The sequence below is a fragment of the Watersipora subatra genome, chromosome 11, assembly GCF_963576615.1.
Source record: "Watersipora subatra chromosome 11, tzWatSuba1.1, whole genome shotgun sequence".
NCBI lineage: Eukaryota > Metazoa > Bryozoa > Gymnolaemata > Cheilostomatida > Watersiporidae > Watersipora > Watersipora subatra.
In genome coordinates, this window is record NC_088718.1 from 12,944,132 (window position 1) to 12,960,504 (window position 16,373).

The 16,373-nt window shown below is 39.8% G+C and overlaps 12 non-coding genes across 12 annotated transcripts; 6 read left to right on the plus strand and 6 right to left on the minus strand.

Annotated features, from left to right (window-relative positions):
- Window positions 1–1,776: 1,776 nt before the first annotated feature.
- Window positions 1,777–1,895, minus strand: LOC137409477 (5S ribosomal RNA). The gene has a single exon (XR_010980695.1). It is a non-coding gene; the product is annotated as a 5S ribosomal RNA (ribosomal RNA).
- A 135-nt stretch (window positions 1,896–2,030) lies between these two features.
- LOC137409017 (5S ribosomal RNA) lies at window positions 2,031–2,149 on the plus strand. The gene has a single exon (XR_010980264.1). It is a non-coding gene; the product is annotated as a 5S ribosomal RNA (ribosomal RNA).
- A 2,246-nt stretch (window positions 2,150–4,395) lies between these two features.
- On the minus strand, window positions 4,396–4,514 carry LOC137409478 (5S ribosomal RNA). The gene has a single exon (XR_010980696.1). It is a non-coding gene; the product is annotated as a 5S ribosomal RNA (ribosomal RNA).
- Window positions 4,515–4,649: 135 nt separating this feature from the next.
- On the plus strand, window positions 4,650–4,768 carry LOC137409018 (5S ribosomal RNA). Its single transcript, XR_010980266.1, has one exon. It is a non-coding gene; the product is annotated as a 5S ribosomal RNA (ribosomal RNA).
- Window positions 4,769–6,919: 2,151 nt separating this feature from the next.
- On the minus strand, window positions 6,920–7,038 carry LOC137409479 (5S ribosomal RNA). Its single transcript, XR_010980697.1, has one exon. It is a non-coding gene; the product is annotated as a 5S ribosomal RNA (ribosomal RNA).
- Window positions 7,039–7,173: 135 nt separating this feature from the next.
- Window positions 7,174–7,292, plus strand: LOC137409167 (5S ribosomal RNA). Its single transcript, XR_010980406.1, has one exon. It is a non-coding gene; the product is annotated as a 5S ribosomal RNA (ribosomal RNA).
- Window positions 7,293–9,443: 2,151 nt separating this feature from the next.
- Window positions 9,444–9,562, minus strand: LOC137409480 (5S ribosomal RNA). Its single transcript, XR_010980698.1, has one exon. It is a non-coding gene; the product is annotated as a 5S ribosomal RNA (ribosomal RNA).
- A 135-nt stretch (window positions 9,563–9,697) lies between these two features.
- LOC137409019 (5S ribosomal RNA) lies at window positions 9,698–9,816 on the plus strand. The gene has a single exon (XR_010980267.1). It is a non-coding gene; the product is annotated as a 5S ribosomal RNA (ribosomal RNA).
- A 2,151-nt stretch (window positions 9,817–11,967) lies between these two features.
- Window positions 11,968–12,086, minus strand: LOC137409481 (5S ribosomal RNA). The gene has a single exon (XR_010980699.1). It is a non-coding gene; the product is annotated as a 5S ribosomal RNA (ribosomal RNA).
- A 135-nt stretch (window positions 12,087–12,221) lies between these two features.
- Window positions 12,222–12,340, plus strand: LOC137409020 (5S ribosomal RNA). Its single transcript, XR_010980268.1, has one exon. It is a non-coding gene; the product is annotated as a 5S ribosomal RNA (ribosomal RNA).
- A 2,151-nt stretch (window positions 12,341–14,491) lies between these two features.
- LOC137409483 (5S ribosomal RNA) lies at window positions 14,492–14,610 on the minus strand. The gene has a single exon (XR_010980700.1). It is a non-coding gene; the product is annotated as a 5S ribosomal RNA (ribosomal RNA).
- A 135-nt stretch (window positions 14,611–14,745) lies between these two features.
- On the plus strand, window positions 14,746–14,864 carry LOC137409021 (5S ribosomal RNA). The gene has a single exon (XR_010980269.1). It is a non-coding gene; the product is annotated as a 5S ribosomal RNA (ribosomal RNA).
- Window positions 14,865–16,373: the final 1,509 nt, after the last annotated feature.

The following is a 16,373-nucleotide window of genomic DNA, read 5'->3' on the forward strand; positions in this document are numbered from 1 at the left end:
AGCCTCCAAACGAGTACGCTCGCGTTCGACCGCCGCGCGAGTAGCTTCAACTCCTAACGAAACAATCGTAGTACGTCTACTATATACACGTGTAAATTAGGATTCGTTTGCTCTCTCAACATCTGAAAGAGCGGTTAATCGCGCTGCAACGAAACATTCATGCGTACCATGTAAACTAGGATTCGTTCGCTCTCTCAATATTTGAAAGAGCGGTCAATCGCGCTGCCGGTTATTCGTCCAGCTCGCTCATTAGCTATGAAAAGCTATCGAGTTACTTCGAACGCATAGCTTAAAACTTTGCCATTGCGTAACGAATATTCCCGGCTCAAACGAATCGTTGATATTGTATTGTGCAAATTAGGAGTCGTGTGTACTCTCATACTTCGACGGCGTGGTTGTTCGCGCTCGATAATATTCGACTCGTTCACTCATTGGCTAAACGCATAGCGTTCAAGATCTCGCCGATTCGTACGAAGGTTGCAGGCTCGTTACCGCCGCTTCACGCGCTTTAGATTATTTCGTCAGCATTTTGAAAACTACGGTAAATATTTTCCTTTTAAATAATTATAATCGCGTGGAAATGACCTTACGCGAAAGTAGGCTTTTCGCTAGAGATAATTCCGCAAAGATAAAAACTGATGGAGCAACCTTAGCTACGCGCTGGCCCGCGCTCATTACCGAACTTAGTTGCCGTCGTAACGTAGATTCCACGTTCCGGTTTGTAATTCGTTTCGAAACTTTTTGACACAATTTACCTTTTAGACTTTTACGCATCCGCGAGTACGGTTTTGTTTCATCACGATCGAAGACGATCGCTCGAGTTTACATTACGAGAATGCGTATTTTGCGGCGAAAGGCCGAGTCGAGTTTCGTTTAGTTATTTATTTTAGCTTTTAGGTAAACTCGTAACGCCGACATACGAGTTGCGCAATTAAAAGGAAATCTTAACGCGAGTTTCTTGAGCTATTACGCCGCGCAAAATGAAAACGAATCGAAATTATATCCTCTTTAAAATACACGGGTAGCAGCGGCGCATGGCTGGTGAAGATGAGGAGATTGAAGCTAGCCGGATAGCATCAAGTACTAATAATATTCATATTATCCAGTTTCGGCTAAAACCTTTGAATGGAAATGATTTTTTATTTTATATCAAAAGATAGAGCGAATTAAAAGACTTTTAAATGGAAATGATTTTTTATTTTATATCAAAAGATAGAGCGAATTAAAAGACTTTTAAATGGAAATGATTTTTTATTTTATATCAAGAGATAGAGCGAATTAAGAGACTTTTAAATGGAAATGATTTTTTGTTTTAAATCAAGAGATAGAGCGAATTAAAAGACTTTTAAATGGAAATGATTTTTTATTTTACAACAAGAGATAGAGCGAATTAAAAGACTTTCAAGCGGAAATGATTTTTTATTTTACATCAAGAGATAGAGCGAATTAAAAGACTTTTAAATGGAAATGATTTTTTATTTTATATCAAGAGATAGAGCGAATTAAGAGACTTTTAAATGGAAATGATTTTTTGTTTTAAATCAAGAGATAGAGCGAATTAAAAGACTTTTAAATGGAAATGATTTTTTATTTTACATCAAGAGATAGAGCGAATTAAAAGACTTTCAAGCGGAAATGATTTTTTATTTTACATCAAGAGATAGAGCGAATTAAAAGACTTTCAAGCGGAAATGATTTTTTATTCTATATCAAGAGATAGAGTGAATTAAAGAAGCTTGAAAATTCTAAATTAGTATAATTTTGATAAAAACTAAAGGTCTACAGCACCCGGTATTCCCAGGCGGTCACCCATCCAAGTACTAACCGGGCTCGACGTTGCTTAGCTTCAGTGATCGGACGAGAACTGGCGTTTTCAACGTGATATGGCCGTAGACATTTAGTAAGCTTCAACAGACGCTAAATGAGAAACGTGGCAATAATCAGCGAACGCCCATTGGACAATATAGTCACGGCTTGGTGAGCATTATTATAACTCTGCGTTAATAGCGTGTCTCGAAGAGCGCATCAGTGTCTACGGCCATATCACGTTGAAAACGCCAGTTCTCGTCCGATCACTGAAGCTAAGCAACGTCGAGCCCGGTTAGTACTTGGATGGGTGACCGCCTGGGAATACCGGGTGCTGTAGACTTTTTATTTATTTTTACATCTTGCTATCTTCATCGCGATCTTCGCGCTATCTTCATCTACATGTACATGTACATGAACATGTACATGTACATGTTCATGTACATGAACATGTACTACGTATGCGTTATATATATATACATATACTATGTACTACGTACGTGTAGTGTGTAACAGTATATATAACTTTGCTGCTGCATTTCCGCGTCAAAACCCTTCTGGCAAGCGTGATCAATTAAAGCGCGACACTTTTTGTAGTCGAAGGATGTACTCTACTCGTGTATAACGAAAACTGTTGCAGCGTCCGATCTCAACATAAAAATAACATATTCTCACTTTTAATCCGAAGAAATCTCTTTTAAAGGAAGTTTGTTACTTTTTCTCGACATAAAGTGACGCGCTATCGTAGATCTTATTAGTTTACCGGCTATCTAATGTCTACGCGTGTAAAGACAGGTGAGTAGTAAGCGCCGTTCTTTGGCTTGTTCTTCTCATCTACGAGTTCGAAAGAAAACAGCCCTACATAGAAAGCTTTTACTTACGCGAACAGGTGTGTTAAAAAGATGTTCACGTCGAACCAAATAAAGCGATGCTTTAGAAATGGTGTAATAGCCTCCAAACGAGTACGCTCGCGTTCGACCGCCGCGCGAGTAGCTTCAACTCCTAACGAAACAATCGTAGTACGTCTACTATATACACGTGTAAATTAGGATTCGTTTGCTCTCTCAACATCTGAAAGAGCGGTTAATCGCGCTGCAACGAAACATTCATGCGTACCATGTAAACTAGGATTCGTTCGATGAAAAGCTATCGAGTTACTAGGAAGTAACTCGATAGCTTTTCATAGCTAATGAGCGAGCTGGACGAATAACCGGCAGCGCGATTGACCGCTCTCTCTCAATATTTGAAAGAGCGGTCAATCGCGCTGCCGGTTATTCGTCCAGCTCGCTCATTAGCTATGAAAAGCTATCGAGTTACTTCGAACGCATAGCTTAAAACTTTGCCATTGCGTAACGAATATTCCCGGCTCAAACGAATCGTTGATATTGTGCAAATTAGGAGTCGTGTGTACTCTCATACTTCGACGGCGTGGTTGTTCGCGCTCGATAATATTCGACTCGTTCACTCATTGGCTAAACGCATAGCGTTCAAGATCTCGCCGATTCGTACGAAGGTTGCAGGCTCGTTACCGCCGCTTCACGCGCTTTAGATTATTTCGTCAGCATTTTGAAAACTACGGTAAATATTTTCCTTTTAAATAATTATAATCGCGTGGAAATGACCTTACGCGAAAGTAGGCTTTTCGCTAGAGATAGTTCCGCAAAGATAAAAACTGATGGAGCAACCTTAGCTACGCGCTGGCCCGCGCTCATCACCGAACTTAGTTGCCGTCGTAACGTAGATTCCACGTTCCGGTTTGTAATTCGTTTCGAAACTTTTTGACACAATTTACCTTTTAGACTTTTACGCATCCGCGAGTACGGTTTTGTTTCATCACGATCGAAGACGATCGCTCGAGTTTACATTACGAGAATGCGTATTTTGCGGCGAAAGGCCGAGTCGAGTTTCGTTTAGTTATTTATTTTAGCTTTTAGGTAAACTCGTAACGCCGACATACGAGTTGCGCAATTAAAAGGAAATCTTAACGCGAGTTTCTTGAGCTATTACGCCGCGCGAAATGAAAACGAATCGAAATTATATCCTCTTTAAAATACACGGGTAGCAGCGGCGCATGGCTGGTGAAGATGAGGAGATTGAAGCTAGCCGGATAGCATCAAGTACTAATAATATTCATATTATCCAGTTTCGGCTAAAACCTTTGAATGGAAATGATTTTTTATTTTATATCAAAAGATAGAGCGAATTAAAAGACTTTTAAATGGAAATGATTTTTTATTTTATATCAAAAGATAGAGCGAATTAAAAGACTTTTAAATGGAAATGATTTTTTATTTTATATCAAGAGATAGAGCGAATTAAGAGACTTTTAAATGGAAATGATTTTTTGTTTTAAATCAAGAGATAGAGCGAATTAAAAGACTTTTAAATGGAAATGATTTTTTATTTTACATCAAGAGATAGAGCGAATTAAAAGACTTTCAAGCGGAAATGATTTTTTATTTTACATCAAGAGATAGAGCGAATTAAAAGACTTTCAAGCGGAAATGATTTTTTATTCTATATCAAGAGATAGAGTGAATTAAAGAAGCTTGAAAATTCTAAATTAGTATAATTTTGATAAAAACTAAAGGTCTACAGCACCCGGTATTCCCAGGCGGTCACCCATCCAAGTACTAACCGGGCTCGACGTTGCTTAGCTTCAGTGATCGGACGAGAACTGGCGTTTTCAACGTGATATGGCCGTAGACATTTAGTAAGCTTCAACAGACGCTAAATGAGAAACGTGGCAATAATCAGCGAACGCCCATTGGACAATATAGTCACGGCTTGGTGAGCATTATTATAACTCTGCGTTAATAGCGTGTCTCGAAGAGCGCATCAGTGTCTACGGCCATATCACGTTGAAAACGCCAGTTCTCGTCCGATCACTGAAGCTAAGCAACGTCGAGCCCGGTTAGTACTTGGATGGGTGACCGCCTGGGAATACCGGGTGCTGTAGACTTTTTATTTATTTTTACATCTTGCTATCTTCATCGCGATCTTCGCGCTATCTTCATCTACATGTACATGTACATGTTCATGTACATGAACATGTACTACGTATGCGTTATATATATATACATATACTATGTACTATGTACTATGTACTACGTACGTGTAGTGTGTAACAGTATATATAACTTTGCTGCTGCATTTCCGCGTCAAAACCCTTCTGGCAAGCGTGATCAATTAAAGCGCGACACTTTTTGTAGTCGAAGGATGTACTCTACTCGTGTATAACGAAAACTGTTGCAGCGTCCGATCTCAACATAAAAATAACATATTCTCACTTTTAATCCGAAGAAATCTCTTTTAAAGGAAGTTTGTTACTTTTTCTCGACATAAAGTGACGCGCTATCGTAGATCTTATTAGTTTACCGGCTATCTAATGTCTACGCGTGTAAAGACAGGTGAGTAGTAAGCGCCGTTCTTTGGCTTGTTCTTCTCATCTACGAGTTCGAAAGAAAACAGCCCTACATTATAAAAGCTTTTACTTACGCGATCAGGTGTGTTAAAAAGATGTTCACGTCGAACCAAATAAAGCGATGCTTTAGAAATGGTGTAATAGCCTCCAAACGAGTACGCTCGCGTTCGACCGCCGCGCGAGTAGCTTCAACTCCTAACGAAACAATCGTAGTACGTCTACTATATACACGTGTAAATTAGGATTCGTTTGCTCTCTCAACATCTGAAAGAGCGGTTAATCGCGCTGCAACGAAACATTCATGCGTACCATGTAAACTAGGATTCGTTCGCTCTCTCAATATTTGAAAGAGCGGTCAATCGCGCTGCCGGTTATTCGTCCAGCTCGCTCATTAGCTATGAAAAGCTATCGAGTTACTTCGAACGCATAGCTTAAAACTTTGCCATTGCGTAACGAATATTCCCGGCTCAAACGAATCGTTGATATTGTGCAAATTAGGAGTCGTGTGTACTCTCATACTTCGACGGCGTGGTTGTTCGCGCTCGATAATATTCGACTCGTTCACTCATTGGCTAAACGCATAGCGTTCAAGATCTCGCCGATTCGTACGAAGGTTGCAGGCTCGTTACCGCCGCTTCACGCGCTTTAGATTATTTCGTCAGCATTTTGAAAACTACGGTAAATATTTTCCTTTTAAATAATTATAATCGCGTGGAAATGACCTTACGCGAAAGTAGGCTTTTCGCTAGAGATAGTTCCGCAAAGATAAAAACTGATGGAGCAACCTTAGCTACGCGCTGGCCCGCGCTCATCACCGAACTTAGTTGCCGTCGTAACGTAGATTCCACGTTCCGGTTTGTAATTCGTTTCGAAACTTTTTGACACAATTTACCTTTTAGACTTTTACGCATCCGCGAGTACGGTTTTGTTTCATCACGATCGAAGACGATCGCTCGAGTTTACATTACGAGAATGCGTATTTTGCGGCGAAAGGCCGAGTCGAGTTTCGTTTAGTTATTTATTTTAGCTTTTAGGTAAACTCGTAACGCCGACATACGAGTTGCGCAATTAAAAGGAAATCTTAACGCGAGTTTCTTGAGCTATTACGCCGCGCGAAATGAAAACGAATCGAAATTATATCCTCTTTAAAATACACGGGTAGCAGCGGCGCATGGCTGGTGAAGATGAGGAGATTGAAGCTAGCCGGATAGCATCAAGTACTAATAATATTCATATTATCCAGTTTCGGCTAAAACCTTTGAATGGAAATGATTTTTTATTTTATATCAAAAGATAGAGCGAATTAAAAGACTTTTAAATGGAAATGATTTTTTATTTTATATCAAAAGATAGAGCGAATTAAAAGACTTTTAAATGGAAATGATTTTTTATTTTATATCAAGAGATAGAGCGAATTAAGAGACTTTTAAATGGAAATGATTTTTTGTTTTAAATCAAGAGATAGAGCGAATTAAAAGACTTTTAAATGGAAATGATTTTTTATTTTACATCAAGAGATAGAGCGAATTAAAAGACTTTCAAGCGGAAATGATTTTTTATTTTACATCAAGAGATAGAGCGAATTAAAAGACTTTCAAGCGGAAATGATTTTTTATTCTATATCAAGAGATAGAGTGAATTAAAGAAGCTTGAAAATTCTAAATTAGTATAATTTTGATAAAAACTAAAGGTCTACAGCACCCGGTATTCCCAGGCGGTCACCCATCCAAGTACTAACCGGGCTCGACGTTGCTTAGCTTCAGTGATCGGACGAGAACTGGCGTTTTCAACGTGATATGGCCGTAGACATTTAGTAAGCTTCAACAGACGCTAAATGAGAAACGTGGCAATAATCAGCGAACGCCCATTGGACAATATAGTCACGGCTTGGTGAGCATTATTATAACTCTGCGTTAATAGCGTGTCTCGAAGAGCGCATCAGTGTCTACGGCCATATCACGTTGAAAACGCCAGTTCTCGTCCGATCTCTGAAGCTAAGCAACGTCGAGCCCGGTTAGTACTTGGATGGGTGACCGCCTGGGAATACCGGGTGCTGTAGACTTTTTATTTATTTTTACATCTTGCTATCTTCATCGCGATCTTCGCGCTATCTTCATCTACATGTACATGTACATGTTCATGTACATGAACATGTACTACGTATGCGTTATATATATATACATATACTATGTACTATGTACTATGTACTACGTACGTGTAGTGTGTAACAGTATATATAACTTTGCTGCTGCATTTCCGCGTCAAAACCCTTCTGGCAAGCGTGATCAATTAAAGCGCGACACTTTTTGTAGTCGAAGGATGTACTCTACTCGTGTATAACGAAAACTGTTGCAGCGTCCGATCTCAACATAAAAATAACATATTCTCACTTTTAATCCGAAGAAATCTCTTTTAAAGGAAGTTTGTTACTTTTTCTCGACATAAAGTGACGCGCTATCGTAGATCTTATTAGTTTACCGGCTATCTAATGTCTACGCGTGTAAAGACAGGTGAGTAGTAAGCGCCGTTCTTTGGCTTGTTCTTCTCATCTACGAGTTCGAAAGAAAACAGCCCTACATTATAAAAGCTTTTACTTACGCGATCAGGTGTGTTAAAAAGATGTTCACGTCGAACCAAATAAAGCGATGCTTTAGAAATGGTGTAATAGCCTCCAAACGAGTACGCTCGCGTTCGACCGCCGCGCGAGTAGCTTCAACTCCTAACGAAACAATCGTAGTACGTCTACTATATACACGTGTAAATTAGGATTCGTTTGCTCTCTCAACATCTGAAAGAGCGGTTAATCGCGCTGCAACGAAACATTCATGCGTACCATGTAAACTAGGATTCGTTCGCTCTCTCAATATTTGAAAGAGCGGTCAATCGCGCTGCCGGTTATTCGTCCAGCTCGCTCATTAGCTATGAAAAGCTATCGAGTTACTTCGAACGCATAGCTTAAAACTTTGCCATTGCGTAACGAATATTCCCGGCTCAAACGAATCGTTGATATTGTGCAAATTAGGAGTCGTGTGTACTCTCATACTTCGACGGCGTGGTTGTTCGCGCTCGATAATATTCGACTCGTTCACTCATTGGCTAAACGCATAGCGTTCAAGATCTCGCCGATTCGTACGAAGGTTGCAGGCTCGTTACCGCCGCTTCACGCGCTTTAGATTATTTCGTCAGCATTTTGAAAACTACGGTAAATATTTTCCTTTTAAATAATTATAATCGCGTGGAAATGACCTTACGCGAAAGTAGGCTTTTCGCTAGAGATAGTTCCGCAAAGATAAAAACTGATGGAGCAACCTTAGCTACGCGCTGGCCCGCGCTCATCACCGAACTTAGTTGCCGTCGTAACGTAGATTCCACGTTCCGGTTTGTAATTCGTTTCGAAACTTTTTGACACAATTTACCTTTTAGACTTTTACGCATCCGCGAGTACGGTTTTGTTTCATCACGATCGAAGACGATCGCTCGAGTTTACATTACGAGAATGCGTATTTTGCGGCGAAAGGCCGAGTCGAGTTTCGTTTAGTTATTTATTTTAGCTTTTAGGTAAACTCGTAACGCCGACATACGAGTTGCGCAATTAAAAGGAAATCTTAACGCGAGTTTCTTGAGCTATTACGCCGCGCGAAATGAAAACGAATCGAAATTATATCCTCTTTAAAATACACGGGTAGCAGCGGCGCATGGCTGGTGAAGATGAGGAGATTGAAGCTAGCCGGATAGCATCAAGTACTAATAATATTCATATTATCCAGTTTCGGCTAAAACCTTTGAATGGAAATGATTTTTTATTTTATATCAAAAGATAGAGCGAATTAAAAGACTTTTAAATGGAAATGATTTTTTATTTTATATCAAAAGATAGAGCGAATTAAAAGACTTTTAAATGGAAATGATTTTTTATTTTATATCAAGAGATAGAGCGAATTAAGAGACTTTTAAATGGAAATGATTTTTTGTTTTAAATCAAGAGATAGAGCGAATTAAAAGACTTTTAAATGGAAATGATTTTTTATTTTACATCAAGAGATAGAGCGAATTAAAAGACTTTCAAGCGGAAATGATTTTTTATTTTACATCAAGAGATAGAGCGAATTAAAAGACTTTCAAGCGGAAATGATTTTTTATTCTATATCAAGAGATAGAGTGAATTAAAGAAGCTTGAAAATTCTAAATTAGTATAATTTTGATAAAAACTAAAGGTCTACAGCACCCGGTATTCCCAGGCGGTCACCCATCCAAGTACTAACCGGGCTCGACGTTGCTTAGCTTCAGTGATCGGACGAGAACTGGCGTTTTCAACGTGATATGGCCGTAGACATTTAGTAAGCTTCAACAGACGCTAAATGAGAAACGTGGCAATAATCAGCGAACGCCCATTGGACAATATAGTCACGGCTTGGTGAGCATTATTATAACTCTGCGTTAATAGCGTGTCTCGAAGAGCGCATCAGTGTCTACGGCCATATCACGTTGAAAACGCCAGTTCTCGTCCGATCACTGAAGCTAAGCAACGTCGAGCCCGGTTAGTACTTGGATGGGTGACCGCCTGGGAATACCGGGTGCTGTAGACTTTTTATTTATTTTTACATCTTGCTATCTTCATCGCGATCTTCGCGCTATCTTCATCTACATGTACATGTACATGTTCATGTACATGAACATGTACTACGTATGCGTTATATATATATACATATACTATGTACTATGTACTATGTACTACGTACGTGTAGTGTGTAACAGTATATATAACTTTGCTGCTGCATTTCCGCGTCAAAACCCTTCTGGCAAGCGTGATCAATTAAAGCGCGACACTTTTTGTAGTCGAAGGATGTACTCTACTCGTGTATAACGAAAACTGTTGCAGCGTCCGATCTCAACATAAAAATAACATATTCTCACTTTTAATCCGAAGAAATCTCTTTTAAAGGAAGTTTGTTACTTTTTCTCGACATAAAGTGACGCGCTATCGTAGATCTTATTAGTTTACCGGCTATCTAATGTCTACGCGTGTAAAGACAGGTGAGTAGTAAGCGCCGTTCTTTGGCTTGTTCTTCTCATCTACGAGTTCGAAAGAAAACAGCCCTACATTATAAAAGCTTTTACTTACGCGATCAGGTGTGTTAAAAAGATGTTCACGTCGAACCAAATAAAGCGATGCTTTAGAAATGGTGTAATAGCCTCCAAACGAGTACGCTCGCGTTCGACCGCCGCGCGAGTAGCTTCAACTCCTAACGAAACAATCGTAGTACGTCTACTATATACACGTGTAAATTAGGATTCGTTTGCTCTCTCAACATCTGAAAGAGCGGTTAATCGCGCTGCAACGAAACATTCATGCGTACCATGTAAACTAGGATTCGTTCGCTCTCTCAATATTTGAAAGAGCGGTCAATCGCGCTGCCGGTTATTCGTCCAGCTCGCTCATTAGCTATGAAAAGCTATCGAGTTACTTCGAACGCATAGCTTAAAACTTTGCCATTGCGTAACGAATATTCCCGGCTCAAACGAATCGTTGATATTGTGCAAATTAGGAGTCGTGTGTACTCTCATACTTCGACGGCGTGGTTGTTCGCGCTCGATAATATTCGACTCGTTCACTCATTGGCTAAACGCATAGCGTTCAAGATCTCGCCGATTCGTACGAAGGTTGCAGGCTCGTTACCGCCGCTTCACGCGCTTTAGATTATTTCGTCAGCATTTTGAAAACTACGGTAAATATTTTCCTTTTAAATAATTATAATCGCGTGGAAATGACCTTACGCGAAAGTAGGCTTTTCGCTAGAGATAGTTCCGCAAAGATAAAAACTGATGGAGCAACCTTAGCTACGCGCTGGCCCGCGCTCATCACCGAACTTAGTTGCCGTCGTAACGTAGATTCCACGTTCCGGTTTGTAATTCGTTTCGAAACTTTTTGACACAATTTACCTTTTAGACTTTTACGCATCCGCGAGTACGGTTTTGTTTCATCACGATCGAAGACGATCGCTCGAGTTTACATTACGAGAATGCGTATTTTGCGGCGAAAGGCCGAGTCGAGTTTCGTTTAGTTATTTATTTTAGCTTTTAGGTAAACTCGTAACGCCGACATACGAGTTGCGCAATTAAAAGGAAATCTTAACGCGAGTTTCTTGAGCTATTACGCCGCGCGAAATGAAAACGAATCGAAATTATATCCTCTTTAAAATACACGGGTAGCAGCGGCGCATGGCTGGTGAAGATGAGGAGATTGAAGCTAGCCGGATAGCATCAAGTACTAATAATATTCATATTATCCAGTTTCGGCTAAAACCTTTGAATGGAAATGATTTTTTATTTTATATCAAAAGATAGAGCGAATTAAAAGACTTTTAAATGGAAATGATTTTTTATTTTATATCAAAAGATAGAGCGAATTAAAAGACTTTTAAATGGAAATGATTTTTTATTTTATATCAAGAGATAGAGCGAATTAAGAGACTTTTAAATGGAAATGATTTTTTGTTTTAAATCAAGAGATAGAGCGAATTAAAAGACTTTTAAATGGAAATGATTTTTTATTTTACATCAAGAGATAGAGCGAATTAAAAGACTTTCAAGCGGAAATGATTTTTTATTTTACATCAAGAGATAGAGCGAATTAAAAGACTTTCAAGCGGAAATGATTTTTTATTCTATATCAAGAGATAGAGTGAATTAAAGAAGCTTGAAAATTCTAAATTAGTATAATTTTGATAAAAACTAAAGGTCTACAGCACCCGGTATTCCCAGGCGGTCACCCATCCAAGTACTAACCGGGCTCGACGTTGCTTAGCTTCAGTGATCGGACGAGAACTGGCGTTTTCAACGTGATATGGCCGTAGACATTTAGTAAGCTTCAACAGACGCTAAATGAGAAACGTGGCAATAATCAGCGAACGCCCATTGGACAATATAGTCACGGCTTGGTGAGCATTATTATAACTCTGCGTTAATAGCGTGTCTCGAAGAGCGCATCAGTGTCTACGGCCATATCACGTTGAAAACGCCAGTTCTCGTCCGATCACTGAAGCTAAGCAACGTCGAGCCCGGTTAGTACTTGGATGGGTGACCGCCTGGGAATACCGGGTGCTGTAGACTTTTTATTTATTTTTACATCTTGCTATCTTCATCGCGATCTTCGCGCTATCTTCATCTACATGTACATGTACATGTTCATGTACATGAACATGTACTACGTATGCGTTATATATATATACATATACTATGTACTATGTACTATGTACTACGTACGTGTAGTGTGTAACAGTATATATAACTTTGCTGCTGCATTTCCGCGTCAAAACCCTTCTGGCAAGCGTGATCAATTAAAGCGCGACACTTTTTGTAGTCGAAGGATGTACTCTACTCGTGTATAACGAAAACTGTTGCAGCGTCCGATCTCAACATAAAAATAACATATTCTCACTTTTAATCCGAAGAAATCTCTTTTAAAGGAAGTTTGTTACTTTTTCTCGACATAAAGTGACGCGCTATCGTAGATCTTATTAGTTTACCGGCTATCTAATGTCTACGCGTGTAAAGACAGGTGAGTAGTAAGCGCCGTTCTTTGGCTTGTTCTTCTCATCTACGAGTTCGAAAGAAAACAGCCCTACATTATAAAAGCTTTTACTTACGCGATCAGGTGTGTTAAAAAGATGTTCACGTCGAACCAAATAAAGCGATGCTTTAGAAATGGTGTAATAGCCTCCAAACGAGTACGCTCGCGTTCGACCGCCGCGCGAGTAGCTTCAACTCCTAACGAAACAATCGTAGTACGTCTACTATATACACGTGTAAATTAGGATTCGTTTGCTCTCTCAACATCTGAAAGAGCGGTTAATCGCGCTGCAACGAAACATTCATGCGTACCATGTAAACTAGGATTCGTTCGCTCTCTCAATATTTGAAAGAGCGGTCAATCGCGCTGCCGGTTATTCGTCCAGCTCGCTCATTAGCTATGAAAAGCTATCGAGTTACTTCGAACGCATAGCTTAAAACTTTGCCATTGCGTAACGAATATTCCCGGCTCAAACGAATCGTTGATATTGTGCAAATTAGGAGTCGTGTGTACTCTCATACTTCGACGGCGTGGTTGTTCGCGCTCGATAATATTCGACTCGTTCACTCATTGGCTAAACGCATAGCGTTCAAGATCTCGCCGATTCGTACGAAGGTTGCAGGCTCGTTACCGCCGCTTCACGCGCTTTAGATTATTTCGTCAGCATTTTGAAAACTACGGTAAATATTTTCCTTTTAAATAATTATAATCGCGTGGAAATGACCTTACGCGAAAGTAGGCTTTTCGCTAGAGATAGTTCCGCAAAGATAAAAACTGATGGAGCAACCTTAGCTACGCGCTGGCCCGCGCTCATCACCGAACTTAGTTGCCGTCGTAACGTAGATTCCACGTTCCGGTTTGTAATTCGTTTCGAAACTTTTTGACACAATTTACCTTTTAGACTTTTACGCATCCGCGAGTACGGTTTTGTTTCATCACGATCGAAGACGATCGCTCGAGTTTACATTACGAGAATGCGTATTTTGCGGCGAAAGGCCGAGTCGAGTTTCGTTTAGTTATTTATTTTAGCTTTTAGGTAAACTCGTAACGCCGACATACGAGTTGCGCAATTAAAAGGAAATCTTAACGCGAGTTTCTTGAGCTATTACGCCGCGCGAAATGAAAACGAATCGAAATTATATCCTCTTTAAAATACACGGGTAGCAGCGGCGCATGGCTGGTGAAGATGAGGAGATTGAAGCTAGCCGGATAGCATCAAGTACTAATAATATTCATATTATCCAGTTTCGGCTAAAACCTTTGAATGGAAATGATTTTTTATTTTATATCAAAAGATAGAGCGAATTAAAAGACTTTTAAATGGAAATGATTTTTTATTTTATATCAAAAGATAGAGCGAATTAAAAGACTTTTAAATGGAAATGATTTTTTATTTTATATCAAGAGATAGAGCGAATTAAGAGACTTTTAAATGGAAATGATTTTTTGTTTTAAATCAAGAGATAGAGCGAATTAAAAGACTTTTAAATGGAAATGATTTTTTATTTTACATCAAGAGATAGAGCGAATTAAAAGACTTTCAAGCGGAAATGATTTTTTATTTTACATCAAGAGATAGAGCGAATTAAAAGACTTTCAAGCGGAAATGATTTTTTATTCTATATCAAGAGATAGAGTGAATTAAAGAAGCTTGAAAATTCTAAATTAGTATAATTTTGATAAAAACTAAAGGTCTACAGCACCCGGTATTCCCAGGCGGTCACCCATCCAAGTACTAACCGGGCTCGACGTTGCTTAGCTTCAGTGATCGGACGAGAACTGGCGTTTTCAACGTGATATGGCCGTAGACATTTAGTAAGCTTCAACAGACGCTAAATGAGAAACGTGGCAATAATCAGCGAACGCCCATTGGACAATATAGTCACGGCTTGGTGAGCATTATTATAACTCTGCGTTAATAGCGTGTCTCGAAGAGCGCATCAGTGTCTACGGCCATATCACGTTGAAAACGCCAGTTCTCGTCCGATCACTGAAGCTAAGCAACGTCGAGCCCGGTTAGTACTTGGATGGGTGACCGCCTGGGAATACCGGGTGCTGTAGACTTTTTATTTATTTTTACATCTTGCTATCTTCATCGCGATCTTCGCGCTATCTTCATCTACATGTACATGTACATGTTCATGTACATGAACATGTACTACGTATGCGTTATATATATATACATATACTATGTACTATGTACTATGTACTACGTACGTGTAGTGTGTAACAGTATATATAACTTTGCTGCTGCATTTCCGCGTCAAAACCCTTCTGGCAAGCGTGATCAATTAAAGCGCGACACTTTTTGTAGTCGAAGGATGTACTCTACTCGTGTATAACGAAAACTGTTGCAGCGTCCGATCTCAACATAAAAATAACATATTCTCACTTTTAATCCGAAGAAATCTCTTTTAAAGGAAGTTTGTTACTTTTTCTCGACATAAAGTGACGCGCTATCGTAGATCTTATTAGTTTACCGGCTATCTAATGTCTACGCGTGTAAAGACAGGTGAGTAGTAAGCGCCGTTCTTTGGCTTGTTCTTCTCATCTACGAGTTCGAAAGAAAACAGCCCTACATTATAAAAGCTTTTACTTACGCGATCAGGTGTGTTAAAAAGATGTTCACGTCGAACCAAATAAAGCGATGCTTTAGAAATGGTGTAATAGCCTCCAAACGAGTACGCTCGCGTTCGACCGCCGCGCGAGTAGCTTCAACTCCTAACGAAACAATCGTAGTACGTCTACTATATACACGTGTAAATTAGGATTCGTTTGCTCTCTCAACATCTGAAAGAGCGGTTAATCGCGCTGCAACGAAACATTCATGCGTACCATGTAAACTAGGATTCGTTCGCTCTCTCAATATTTGAAAGAGCGGTCAATCGCGCTGCCGGTTATTCGTCCAGCTCGCTCATTAGCTATGAAAAGCTATCGAGTTACTTCGAACGCATAGCTTAAAACTTTGCCATTGCGTAACGAATATTCCCGGCTCAAACGAATCGTTGATATTGTGCAAATTAGGAGTCGTGTGTACTCTCATACTTCGACGGCGTGGTTGTTCGCGCTCGATAATATTCGACTCGTTCACTCATTGGCTAAACGCATAGCGTTCAAGATCTCGCCGATTCGTACGAAGGTTGCAGGCTCGTTACCGCCGCTTCACGCGCTTTAGATTATTTCGTCAGCATTTTGAAAACTACGGTAAATATTTTCCTTTTAAATAATTATAATCGCGTGGAAATGACCTTACGCGAAAGTAGGCTTTTCGCTAGAGATAGTTCCGCAAAGATAAAAACTGATGGAGCAACCTTAGCTACGCGCTGGCCCGCGCTCATCACCGAACTTAGTTGCCGTCGTAACGTAGATTCCACGTTCCGGTTTGTAATTCGTTTCGAAACTTTTTGACACAATTTACCTTTTAGACTTTTACGCATCCGCGAGTACGGTTTTGTTTCATCACGATCGAAGACGATCGCTCGAGTTTACATTACGAGAATGCGTATTTTGCGGCGAAAGGCCGAGTCGAGTTTCGTTTAGTTATTTATTTTAGCTTTTAGGTAAACTCGTAAC